This window comes from Balaenoptera ricei, chromosome 4, assembly GCF_028023285.1.
Source record: "Balaenoptera ricei isolate mBalRic1 chromosome 4, mBalRic1.hap2, whole genome shotgun sequence".
In the NCBI taxonomy this organism is placed as follows: Eukaryota; Metazoa; Chordata; class Mammalia; order Artiodactyla; family Balaenopteridae; genus Balaenoptera; species Balaenoptera ricei.
This window is the reverse complement of record NC_082642.1, coordinates 125,418,530-125,433,151: the sequence shown is the minus strand read 5'-3', so window position 1 is coordinate 125,433,151 and position 14,622 is coordinate 125,418,530. Positions and strand designations below refer to the sequence as shown.

At 34.6% G+C, this 14,622-nt stretch overlaps 1 pseudogene; it reads right to left on the bottom strand.

The window, feature by feature from the left end:
* Window positions 1-642: 642 nt before the first annotated feature.
* On the bottom strand, window positions 643-7,864 carry LOC132364425 (small ribosomal subunit protein eS6-like; annotated as a pseudogene).
* Window positions 7,865-14,622: the final 6,758 nt, after the last annotated feature.

Sequence of the window (14,622 nt, the reverse complement as noted above, 5' to 3'; positions counted from 1 at the left end):
TTTACCTATGCTGTACAATATATCCTACTTGCTTATCTATTTTGTACATAGTAGTTTGTACCTCTTAATCCCATACCCTTATCTTGTCACTCCCCCTTTCTCCCTCCCCAGTGATAACCACTAGTTTATTCTCTGTGTCTGTGAGTCTGTTTCTGTTTTGTTACATACATTCATTTGTTTCAGTTTTTAGATTTCATATATAAGTGATAACATAGAGAACTGGTCTTTATCTGATATTTCACTAAGCATAATACTCCCTAGGTCCATCCAAGTTTTTGCAAATGAGAGAATCTCATTATTTTTTATGGCTGAGTAAATATCCCATTATATATATAGATATAGATATAGATATAGATATAGACACACACATAAACACACACACACACACACACACACACACCACATCTTCTTTATCCACTCATCTGTTGATGGACATTAGGATGCTTCCATATCTTGGCCATTGTAAATAATGCTGTGAACATTGGGGTGCATATATATTTTCAAAACAGTGTTTTCATTTTTTTTCCAGATATATACCCAGGAGTAGAATTGCTAGATCATATGGTAGTCCTATTTTTATTTTATTTATTTATTTATTGTTTTTTTGATGTCTAATCTTATTATTTGTTACTTTAGAACATCTCATTTTTGACTAGACTCAGACTTAGAGGTAGAAGCTCTCAGAGAGGACAGCCTCGACTCTTGGCAGTCTGTTCCTGGCATTTTTCTTTGGCCTCCTTCATTCCCTTGGCCAAAATTTTAGCATATTCTGCAGCCTTTTCCTTATTTTTCTTAGTATGCTGTTCCTTCAGAGCAATATGCCAACGTTTGTGTTGCAGAACACGTGAAGTAACAAGATGCTGAATCCTGGGTACTTTGGTCCTAGGTTTCTTACCTTCTTTGTTTAGGGGCTTTCTCACAACATACTGGCAGACATTGTCTTCTTCAGAGAGATTGAAAAGTTTGCAGATTCTGCTAGCTCTTTTGGGCCCCAGATGACGAGGCACAGTAGTATCAGTGAGTCCAGGAATATCCTTCTCCCCTTTTTTTATGGTGACCCAATTGAACACTCAGATTGGCATCCACAATGCAACCCCGTACAGATTTGCACTTTCTTTCTTCAGTCCTCCTTGGTCTATAACAGAAATGCCCATTACTCAGTAGCAGGCGGACTTGGCCATGGATCAAGACACCTGCTTCCTGGTGAAACCTTGTTTGTCATTCCCACCACTGATTCAAACCACATAACCCTTCCATTCTTCACCCAGAACATCAGCAGCAACTTCTGTGACCATACCTTTCTCATAAAAGGTACAAAGTTTTCATTCATCGTCCACTTCAATGAGTTTCTGACAGCCAGGGGCTGGGAAAGAGATATTCACCTTCGTCCTGAAGCAGCTGATGGCCTCCAAGTCACTGCGAAGAAGAGTGGTAGTACTATTTTTAGTTTGAGGAATCTCCATACTCTTTTCCATAGTGGCTGCACCAATTTACATTCCCACCAACAGTGTACAAGGGTTCCCTTTTCTCTACATCCTAACCAACATTTATTTGTAGATTTTTGATGATAGCCATTCTGATAGGTGTGAGGTGATATCTCACTGCAGTTTTGATTTGCGTTTCTCTGATGATTAATGATGTTAAGCATCTTTTCATGTGCCTGTTGGTCATCTGTATGCCTTCTTTGGAAAAATGTCTATTCAGGTCCTCTGCCCATTTTTAATTTTTTTTTTATATATACATACAGTTCTATGAGCTGTTTATATATTTTGGATGTGAACCCCTTATCAGTAATATCATTTGCAAATATTTTCTCCCATTCAGAAGGCTGTCTTTTCATTTTGTCAATGGTTTCTTCTGCTGTGTAAAAGCTTTTAAGTTTAATTAGGCCCCATTTATTTATTTTTGCTGTTATTTCTTTTGATTAAAAAAAACATTGTTATGATTTATATTAATGAGTGTTCTGCCTATGTTCTCTTCTAGGAGTTTTATGGTTTCAGGTCTTACAGTTAAGTCTTTAATCCATTCTGAGCTTATTTTTGTATATGGTGTGAGGAAATGGCCTAATTCGTTTACATGTATCTGTTCAGTTTTTCCAGTACCATTTATTGAAGAGACTGTCTTTTCTCCATTATATATTATTTTCTTTTATTTATTTATTTTTGTCTGCATTGGGTTTTCGTTGTTGTGTGCAGGCTTTCTCTAGTCGTGGAGAGTGGGAGCTACTTTTTGTTGCAGTGCACGGGCTTCTCATTATGGTGGCTTCCCTTGCTGCAGAGCATGGGCTCTAGGCACGTGGGCTTCAGTAGTTGTAGCACATGGGCTCAGTAGTTTTGGCGCATGGGCTTAGTTGCTCTGTGGCATGTGGGATCTTTCCAGACCAGGGCTTGAACCCGTGTCCCCTGCATTGGCAGGTGGATTCTTAACCACTGCGTCAGGGAAGTCCCTCTCCATTGTATATTCTTGCCTCCTTTGTAGTAAATTAACTGACCATAAGTGCATGAGTTTTTTTCTGGACTCTCTATTCAGTTCCCTCGATCTATGAGTCTGTTTTTGTGCCAGTACTATATTGTTTTGATTACTGTAGCTTTGTAGTATAGTCTTAAGTCAGGGAACTTGATACCTCCAGCTTTGTTCTTTTTTTTTCAAGATTGCTTTGGCAATTCTGGGTCTTTTGTGGTTCCATATCAATTTTAAGATTATTTGTTCTAGTTCTGTGAAAAATGTCATGGATATTTTGATGGGGATTGTGTTAAATCTGTAGATTGCTTTGGGTAGTATACACAGTTTAACAATATTAACGATTTTCTTAATTTACTTATCACCTAAGCACACACACACACACACATACAAATTTCACATATATGACATCATAGATATATGTAGGAGGTTTCTGAGAAGTTTCTTTTCTTTTTATTTTTTTTCCTTTCCTTTTCTTATTCTCCAAAAATATTGTCCTAAACCACACATACACTCAATAGTAGACATAAGGCTATGTTTCATATTTATATATCATCATAAACATATAGAAAATTATAAAATATACAGTTTGTAACCACATGCTTTCAGAAATGTGTTATTGTAGAAATTAAACTTTTTGGCACTCAATCATTATGTAAATACTTTAAAGTCATTTGACATAATTTTAATTGCTTCTTCTGAATGCTTTTATAAAGTATGCAAAATCAATTATGCCAAAATTTGTCTCAATTCACATTGTTGCCTTCTTTTGCCATTACAGTGTTCCAGCACACATGTATATCCATTAATGCTTCTATTTCATTTTTTTTAAATCACAGGAGCAGGCTTGACGAATAAAAGAGCAAATACATCTCTAAATTTTGATATTGTGGTACAATTTGCATTTCCTTAACAATGAATAAAAGCACCCTACATATACCTGTGAAAGTCTGATGGTGGTGAAACAATTTAGCAACTTTACTAAATTTTAATTTCTCTACTTTGCAAATAGAGCAACCGCTTGGTAGCTAACACCCATTGTTGCTGGTTTGCATTCTTGTCCTAAAGCACCAATTGAACTTTACTCTATTAGCCTTTGCCGGCAGGGTGGGGAGCAGGGAGAGAGAGATAGACAGACAAACAGAGACAGAGACAGAGACAGAGACAGAGAGGGAGGGAGTGAGTTTAAGAAACTGGTTTATGCTATTGTGAAGTTCGGCAAGTCCAGAATCTGCAGTGTAGGCTAGTAGGCTGGGGACCTAGGGAAGAGTTGATGCGACAGTCTGAGTTGCAAGGAAGTATGCTGGTAGAATTCTCTTTTCTTCAGAGGAGGTCAGTCTTTTTCTATTAAGTACTTCAACTAATCTGATGAGGTCCATTCACATTATGAAGTATAATCTGCTTTACCCAAAATCTACTGATTTAAATGTTAATCTCATCTAAACAATACTTCACAGAAATATCTGGAATAATATTTGATCAACTATCTGAGTACAGTGGAGAGCCAGGTTGACAACTAAGTTTAACCACAACAACTATGTATATGATTTCATCTTCCTACACACAAGGAAACTGAGACCTAGTACTGTCAAAATGCTGTGTTAAATCAAAAACAGACATTTTACATTTAACTAATTTTGTAGCTGAAACCACTAGTTTTCCCCCCAAGTAAAGACTATTTTCTTCCCTTCTTTCTTAGAAATAGAATCCTGGAATTATTTGGATACATGACCATTTGGAATAAACACTGTATTTCCAAGACTTACTTGGAAATAGTTGTAGTCATGTGACTAAGATCTAGCCAATGGAATGAAAGAATATTTATCAGCTGTCTTTTCCAAGATGTATCTTTAATAGGAATGGGTGTGTTCTTCAGTTTTCTTTTATCACAGTTGAATCTGGAGTAAATTAACATGCTAAGTATGGCAGACCAGGTAGATACTAGTAAACTGGCTTCCTTTATAAAAGCTTTAGACTGCTGTCATATTCAATTTGCTTGAGGAAGAAAGATGTTTCTATGTTGATTAAGTCACTATTATATTAGGCTTTTTATTACTAACAGGCAAATAATACACTTGTTTTAGATAAACTCTGGTGGCTGATTACAATGTGCCTTTCTATGTTCTATACAAATCTTTCTACTTACATAGAATGGCCCACTAACTCATTCTCAAATAAAATTATTTTTCAATGATATTTTTTCCATGCTACCAATTATCTGGCATGACTTTCCAATTAATTATGAACATATTTCACTTCCATTAATTAAGGAAATATAAAATTTTAAGGTACATTTACAAATCAACAATCTACATGATATACTGACACATTGTGGGAGAGTCCTAGAAGTTTCTCAGTTATTTAGACAAAATATCAAATAGCTTAAGACCTTTATCACTTATAAACAAGGATTTTTTTTTCTAATTCTGCTTAATCATGATTTTATTTAAAAAAAAAAAAACAATCAAAACAGTAAAGTTAAGGCCATTGTAATCCTTTTGTTCTAATAATATTACAGATTTTTGTAAAATCAGTGTTTTTATGATGCTGGAGTAATATATCTATTCAATTGTTCTTTCAAACATTGATTCATTTATCCAGCTATTTATTCTATGAAAGAATTAACAAGAATCTACTGAATACCAGCTCTGAGGATAAAAGTATACATAAGGCACAGGGTCTGCTTTCAAGCTTCTGGTAATCTTTGAAGGAAAAAAAAGATATTTATCATGCCATGTATCAGATACATGAAAGGAATAAGTATAGGATATTAGTGTGGCTAACTTAATGTTGGTTTTAATAATTCTCTCTGTTGATGTCCTCCCATGAGAAGTAGAAAAACTGGAGCTGTGAATATTGATTTCTCAATGCCTGGAGTTTTTCTTCTTTAGAATTGCTGAGAAACTAAGAGAAGACTGGAGAGTCATTTGGACATAGATTAATGGACACCTCTTTAACGTGGATCCACAGGGACTTTAAAAATTTCTCTGGTCATTATATGGCTAGCACCAATATCTCAGGAAGTTTGGCACTCATTTTTTTCCTTTAAACAACAGTTTTGTGGTAAGAATGAATCCCTAGGGGTGTAAAAAGTGTCAGTTGTTTGTATTCAAAAGAATACTCTTCTCAGACTGCAGTGGTAAATATTACTCTTTCTTTCTTAAGTAACTCATGTTGTCTGAGTCTAGGAAGAAATAACATAGACACGGTTTGTCAGTATATCTCAGAAGAAAATATCACAGATGTGTCCCATCCTTTTCAAGTTCAACGTGTACCCCCACTGGATTTATCAATATTTCATGTTGATAAAAACAAACGGGGTGAGGATGAGATTTGATCAGATTTGCTGAGTCTTAAAGGAGGAAATAGAACTTAGCAGTATGTGATAAAAGTGCTAAATGGCTGAAAATAACCATAAGATGTTCTGGAACCTTTACAGGCATGCTTCTGCAGTTTTCATGACGTTATGGGTGGTAAGGAGAGGTACATAAATGTGAATAATTTTACTCATTTGTTTAGGAAACGTAAAATGATTAATTTAGTCAAGTAAAGAAACTTTTCATTCCGTAAATGTAGGTAGCCTTTGTCTTGAAGTTATGGATTATTGAGTAATTAGAAGAATCCATGGGCATTTATGAGTGAGATTTTTTTTAATTTATAAAAAATATCTCCAGACTTGGACAACAAAAACCCCTAGCTCAGAAGAGAAACAAAACAGAGTGCATAGCTGAAAGAATTCAAGAAGTCAGGGAGAATTGGAAAAAGACTTGACTAAGCAAATATTATAAAGAGATGCAGGAGTAAAAGAAAAGGACATATTTAGACTTATGGCCTTAATATTTTCAAGTAGAGAGTAAGCAGAAAAAACCTTTCATCAGAAATAAAGATTACTGTCTGACTTACTTCACTTAGTATGATAATCTCTAGTTGCATCCATGTTGCTGCAAATGGCATTATTTCATTGCTGTTTATGTCGGAGTGATACTCCATTGTATATATGTACCACATCTTCATCCATTCATCTGTTGATGGACATATAGGTTGCTTCCATATCTTGCTTCCAGTGCTGCTATGAACACTGGAGTGCATGTATCTTTTTGAATTAGAGTTTTCATATTTTCCATATATATGCCCAGGAGTGGGATTGCTGGATCATATGTTTATTTTCAGTTTTTTTAGGGAACCTCCATACTGTTTTCCATAGTCACTGCACCAACAGTGACATTCCCACCAACAGTGTAGGAGGGTTCCCTTTTCTCCACACCCTCTCCAGCACTTATTATTTGTAGACTTTTTGATGATGGCCATTCTAACCTGTGTGAGGTAGTACCTCACTGTAGTTTTTATTTGCATTTCTCTAATAATTAATGATGTTGAGCATCTTTTCATGTGCCTATTGGCCATCTGTATGTCTTCTTTGAAGAAATGTCTACTTAGGTCTTCTGCCTGTTTTTTACTTGTGTTTTTTGGGTTTTTGTTATTGAGCTGTATAAGCTGTTTGTATATTTTGGAAATTAATTTCTTGTGGGTCATAGGTCACATCATTTGCAAATATTTTCTCCCATTCCATAGTTCGTCTTTTTGTTTTGTTTATGTTTTCCTTCGATGTGCAAAAGCTTTTAAGTTTAATTAGGTTCCACTTGTTTATTTTTGCTTTTGTTTTCATTAGTCTAGGGGACAGATCCCCAAAAAAATATTGCTGTGATATATGTCAAAGAGTGTTCTGCCTATATTTTCCTCTAGGAATTTTATATTATCTGGTCTTATATTTAGGTCTTTAATCCATTTTGAGTTTATTTTTGTATATGGTGTTACAGAATGTTCTAACTTCATTCTTTTACATGTAGCTGTCCAGTACCCAGTACCACTTATTGAAGCGACTGTATTTTCTCCCTTGCATATTTTTGCCTCCTTTGTCATAGATTAAGTCATACTGAGAAAGACAAATATCATATGATATCACTTTTATGTGGAATCTTTAAAAATGATACAAATGAATTTACTTACAAAACAGAAATAGACTCACAGACATAGAAAACAAACTTATGATTACTAAAGGGAAAAGGGTGTCGGGATAAATTAGGAATTGGGGATTAACAGATATACACTACTATATATAAAATAAACAACAAGGAACTACTGTATAGCACAGGGAACTACATTCAATATTTTGTAATAACCTATAATGGAAAAGAATGTGAAAAACAATAAAAATATATAAATTGATTCACTTTTCTGTACACCTGAAACATTATAAATCAACTATACTTCAATTTTTTTTTTAATTTAAAGAAAATAAAGCAACGAATGGGTGACCATTCTTGATGCACCTAGTCAAAAATTACAACATGACAATTATAGCCTGAATATATAGATGACAACCAACTCTCTGACTTACCTTCATCTAACATGAACTGCCATGTTGTTTTTGGTTTATGGAATCTAAACCTCTTCCTAAAGTTGATGCTATCTGACTCCAGTCCCCAGATTTGTCAAATCCTGGACCTGGTCTCTAAGCCTGATGTTCTTTTAAACTAAAAATACTAGAGCTAATTATAAATTACCCTTGGTTCTCAGCTTTAAACATATCTCTTTTAATCATATGCTTGAGTTATTGATAAATTCATAGCCTAAAGTAGGACCAGCCTATTTTTCTACTATTTCTCTTATAATTATCTTCTAGAAAATAGTCTTCTATTTAATCTCAAAACCTGGGCTTGGGGTCTTTATGTTAGCTGAAAGACTTGTCTGGTGCCAACTTTTTGCCTGCCTATATTTCTATGGATTATTCCCAAATATCCATTATACTCATTCACAAGTAATCTGATGAACTTTAAAAATATTGAAATGATTAAACCATAACTTGATGGCTTTTCAAATTCATTGTATAACATTTTTTCTATTTGAACCTTCTCTTAAGTTTTTAACTGCATATGTACCCCCAATTAATTAAAATAAATAATATGGTAGCCAACCCACAGAACTGTGAGAAAAGTATATATATTTTTGTGTTAAGACACTAAGTTTTGGGATGGCTTGTTATGTGATAATAGATAACTGCTGCATAAACAGATGAACTAATGCAGAAATGGGCTGCTGCCATAACCAAAATTTAAACTATGTGGGTTGAATTTGATATAAGGTAACAAGCTCAGTCTGGTAATGCAATGCAGAAACTGTTAGAAAAACTTGGAAAATGGGGCTTCCCTGGTGGCGCAGTGGTTGGGAGTCCGCCTGCCGATGCAGGGGACGCGGGTTCGAGTCCTGGTCTGGGAGGATCCCACATGCCGCGGAGCGACTGGGCCCGTGAGCCACAACTACTGAGCCTGCGCGTCTGGAGCCTGTGCTCCGCAACAAGAGAGGCCGCAGCGGTGAGAGGCCCGCGCACCGCGATGAGGAGTGGCCCCCGCTTGCTGCAGCTGGAGAGAGCCCTCGCACGGAAACGAAGACCCAACACAGCCAAAAATAAATAAATAAATAAATAAATAAAAATTAAAAAAAAAAAAAAAAAGCTTGGAAAATGACAACTTACATTTGTAATAGTGAAATAATTGAAAAATGTTGTCTGTGATGACTTGGAACATAAAAAAATGCATATAATATTCTTGTGAACAGTAGAAGATTATTACCAGGTAAAAATTTAGAAGTATCATTGGCTTTTTTAAACTATCAATGGTAATATACAAGAAAGATATTAACTAAACTCAAATATTAGAGTTTGCAGAAATAATTTAGAGAGAATATAAATGATCCAAAACTTTCTGATTTAGAAAATAACACTTGTTATCAATTCCAGGCTCTCAAGTTTCAAAAGATTTTTAGACCAAGAGATAGCCTCAAGGTCAAAGAAAATTTAAGATGTAGGCAACAACCAATGATTAAGACTACTGAGTAACTTAAATTGATGCCAAGTACACTCCCTCAACTATACAAAAAGGCTTCTAAGAATCTTAAGAACATTGTCTCACAGCAGCCTGAAATTTCCAAAGTTTATAGATACCTGCCCCAATTATGAGTGTGATGATTGAGGAAAGCAAAGGAACCAGTCATGTTTAGGGGAAATCCACAGGACCTTTAAGAAAGTTGTATTGGTGAAAGTGATGCTAAATTGGACGAAAAAGGTTCAAATGCAAAACTTTTTTAAAAAGGGTCTTTCAGCCCCTACCATGCTATGAACAAGAAGGAGGTTAAGAAAGACACTAAGCTACACACATGACATTTTTTATAGAAAAAAAAGTTAGATCATAGGGCAGATATCCACAGATAACAATGGACCAGACACTACTTTAGGGCAGAATACAGGCCAAATCAAGAAATATTTGATAACTTCAGACTTGGGAGAAGTTTTTGGCTGCCACATTGCTATGGAACAGTGATTTCCATGTACCTACCATTTTTGCCATTTTCAAATGTGAGTATTTATATGACTGTCACTCTGTCCTTACATAATCATTGTATGTTGGTTGCATTATAAATCAATGACAGACTCATCTGAGAAACCATCTCTGCATACAATTTTAAAGCATGAGATTCTGAACTCATTATCTGATGGCATGATTGAATGAGACATTTGGGAGTGTTGGGAGTTAATATATGTATTTTTTATGTTGGAGAGGATATAAATCAACTGGAAGAAAATTACTGTAGATTGCTCACATTAATATGTTCTCCTTTTTATTAGAGTATAAGTAATAATACTCCTTTTTATGTGTATATACCTTGATAGTTTCCTGCCACAATGACACTTATACAATATGTCTTCAGACTTCTTTGGCCAATGGAATACAAGAAAAGTCAAGCCAGTGAATTTTTAAAAATAGTTATACATATGGGCTTGCCCCCTTTTGCTGTTTTTGGTATCATATGTCTGCTATATGAAGAATTTTCAACTAGTCTGCTGTATGATAAGAGACTCAATTTCATCTGTAATTGTAACTCAATATGTAACTCAATTTCATCTGTTATGTCATCCAACAACAGCCTGCCAACTTCCAGATAAGTGAATAAATCCATCCTACATTATCTAGCTATCTGCTGACATAATAGATTGTTTCAGTCACATCAGCAAGTTCAAGCAAGTTCGGCTGAGCCAGTTCAAACATGAAGTATCAATAACTCAACCCACAGAATCTTGAGATAAATGAATGATTTTTAAGAGCCTGTATTTTTCAGAGTGTTTTGTTGTAAGCCAAAGGTAACTGACAGAAATAACTGGACATGTTTCATAATATATTTTGAACTAGATAATACAGATTAATCCAATGCAATTGACCTGAAAACACAAATCATTTTATAGGATACCCTTGTATTATATTAATATTGATAAGATGAAGAATAATAAAATAGAATCAGTAGAAGAAAATTGAGAAAGGAAATAATTATTTCAGATTTTCACACTGAAAGGGAGATACATTTTAATAAGATAGTTGCATACCATAAGGTGTGGAACTTGTAGGATAACAGTACAGATTAACCAATTACATGGACATTGAACATTTAAAAATTATTTTCTAAGGGATTTTTAGATTTGAAGCAATTTTATGAGAGATAAAGTCAGTATGAAAATATGAACAAGTTGTGTAGTGCAATATGTCAAAAAGTTTAGTGATAAAATCAGTCAATTTTGTCTTAGAAGTAACTACTATGTCACTACTATACGCAAGAATTCATTTTCGGTAATGAAGGTACAAACGTACAATCACTTTCCTTAAAGAGCCTGGTGTCTACTAGGTGATTATAAAATATATTTAGGAGATATTTAGCTCAAAAAAGGCTATATAATTATTGTTTCTTTGATTATTATAAAATAAAAAATATCAGACAAGATTTGAAGTCAGAGTTGAACAATCTAATGTACAGTGACAGTCTGGAGTCTCATTGTTAACAAGAACCTGAGCATGCAAAAGAATAAAATTATGACTTTTAATATTAACATCTGCTTACTTCTCCATTGACTCTGTGTTTCAGGGAAAAAACTGTCTGAGAATTACTATACCACTAAAGCTACTTGGCCAGTTTGTTAGAGATTATATTTTATTCCTAGCATGTAAAGTGGACAAAATCTGACAAACTGGCCAAGCAGCTTTAGGTAGAGTAACTCTACTTCAGACTTGCACATTGATTTCTTAGTTTTTCAATGAAAACTGCAAATAAGAGACATAATCAAATGCTCTGCTTCAAGCTGAGGGGGTTATCAATTAGGAAAAGATGGTTACAAAGCCACTATCTTTAAAAAAAATAAATAAGTTAAATCACTGATTGTGAGGGACATAATAACAGATTACCTAGATGCTACCCATTGTGTAATTCAAGGTGAATATTTTATGGGTTGGTACTTATCGGTGATCCTAGAAAACTTCTGGAAATACCATATAGATAGACTAAGGCTAATTTGGAAAAAGTGTTTGCGTATTCTAAATCTCTCCACATCATGAAAAAAAGACATAACTGTGACTGTCTTCTATTAGGACCCCACCCAGGCCTAATGAAAAATTAACTTTTGTTTTGGTTCCCAGATGATTATGAGGCAAACATTTTATAAAGTCCATGGCCCTTTCTTCATGAGCTGCTATTGCCAGTGAGTAGAGACACTTCCAATTATTTCCATGTGTTTTTCTTTCCTCAATCCAGGGGCCTGATCTATCATGAGAATGCTAATTCTGACTTTATTCAGGAGAAAGTAGTTTTATCAGATTAAGCAACTATTATTTATCAAAAATTTAAATGATACATTTATTGATATTATTTTGATGCTGCATGCTTCTAATTTTTTCAGGTAGAAGAGATGAGGCCATTGGTGGCTTCTACTATCTCTGAGGATGCCTTCTTGAAACCTCCCCTTAGTGAGAAAGCAGAACTGGCAGGTGATTTAGTCATGCTCTCTTTTCAACTGAATATCCTTCTTGAAAAACAGGCATCAAAGAAGAGTCTGAACCTTTGTGTGACCTGGTGCACGGTTTGATATTTTAAACCCCATGCTTCCAGCAAGGCAAGATTTTAGCCTCATTGTATTATTCAGTATTATTCTATGATAAAATGGCTTGTTGTCTTTGTACCACACCTTTCTCCAGCCTGAGATTGTCACTGTCACCAAAGAGATAACAGCACAGATAGAACTGTTTCTACAATTGGTTAACAAAACTTCAAGTCTTCATAGGATCAAGGACAAAGAGTAAAAGCAGTTGGTGTATTCTCCTCCCTCCCCATCATGATAATTTGTCACAGGCATTGAATCAACACCACCCTTACAAGAAAAGAAGGTGGAAGTGTTAGGGACATGCCTTTTATACACTTTGGACAATGATTACCTTCTCACAGTCTGTACATAAATCTCATCAGGAACAGTTTTCTGAAGGTGCAATCTGCCTCTTTAGTAAGAAACAACAAAAATAACTTTCAAATGTTAAATATATGGTCATCTGGTTTTAGTGTAGTCTAGTTAAAAAAAAAAAAAAAATTACCTCTAAATGACAGTCTTATCTCTGTTAAAATAGAAAGACAATTTCCAAATAGTAAGCTTTTGTTCACCGGTATGTTATTGTGACTGTTAACAAAAAGATAACTTTATTTTTGGTGTTGTCAACCACTTTCTTCATATCCTGTTCTAACTCACTGGCGAATCTAACCACCTTCTTCTGTTTCAGTAGGGCTCCCTTACTTCCTTGGTGTATACATTCAATTCAAAACTTTTAAAAATTATTATTTTATAGTATCTTCCTGCTTGAGAATGTTGAAATTGGTGCTAAGGATTGTGTCTCTAAAAGTCAATGCTGCCATTTCTGCTGCTATTCTTCCCTTTCCCTCTTAGTTTATCTGTCACATATACCAAGTTGGTCCACCCCAACTGGTTACATCTACTACCCAAGGAAGCCTTATAATCAAGAAGACCTCTGACATGACAGACTTTACCATCAAGTATCTTTCTTGAGGTTTCAAGAAGCCAAAAATGCCTTGTGTGCCCTTTGAAATTTGTAATACATGATAAGGAAGGAAATGTCTCCATCTCTATTTGCATTTAAGGCTCTTAGAGAGTTAGCGAAGTATAATGAGATAGATTCTTTCACATAAAAAGCTCTATTTATTTGTCTTTGAAACCCCATCTCTCTAGAATAGGATTTCCTGAAGTTGGTACTACTGATATTTTAGGCATAACTCTTACTGGGGTGGGGGAGCTTCCTTTGCATTATAGATGTTTAACAGCATCTCTGACTACTACTCTCTGAATGTAGATAATATCCTCATCATTTATAGCAAACAAAGATATCTCCAGACATTGTCAAATATTTCCTGAGTGTCAAAAATGAGAACTACTAGTTAAGAACCGCTGCTATAGAATTTGAGTATCATTATATGGGGTTAATCCATGGAACAAATCTGAGTGAAAAATATTTTCACTAAAATCACATTTCCCTCCAAATAAGAATTTATTACTAAGAAAAGTTTGCCTGAGTGATTCCTCTCTTATGGTGCCCACAGTATACCTGCCTGTCAGTGAACCTCCCAAACATGCCTGGACACATCTATTTCATATGTTGAAAAACTGGGTTTTCAACCTTGGCTTCTTCATGATTTTTTTTTGGTCACCATAGTCAACAAATTGCATGTAAAAAAGGCATATGATGAAATGAGCAATGATTTTAAAATTACTACTAAATGCTTAATCATCTATACTCTGTCAGAAAAATACAATAGTTCATATTGTTGAGACGCCCCCAATCTCTCCAACAAAAAGACAAGCTTAAAAAAGTATAAATATAATGAGCTTCAGGTATCCAGCAACTTGAAATTCTAAGAAATTTTGAACATTTTTTTTGCAATATGTCTAATTGGTGTGCTGTCAAAATAATCTTCTAAAATCATGTGAGATGAAAATAGATATGTTTCAGATATGGAATGTTTCAAAGGTATAATCAGATGATCAGTCAGACGTGAAAAAAATAAGTTGGGAACATTTTGTACCCTTCATTTTTTTCCTGGCAATACGTGGGTTATTTTTAAATTTTAGGTATGATTTTTATACTGTTCTGAAAGTATGTGTGTATATTTAAGCTTTAAGTCCTAGCCTTGGCTTTAAATGAACAATGATAGGCTTCAAGCTGGGTAAATAGAATGATTTTTGGTTACACAGAAAAATTGAATTTTAAAAGGCCTAAGTAAGTTGTG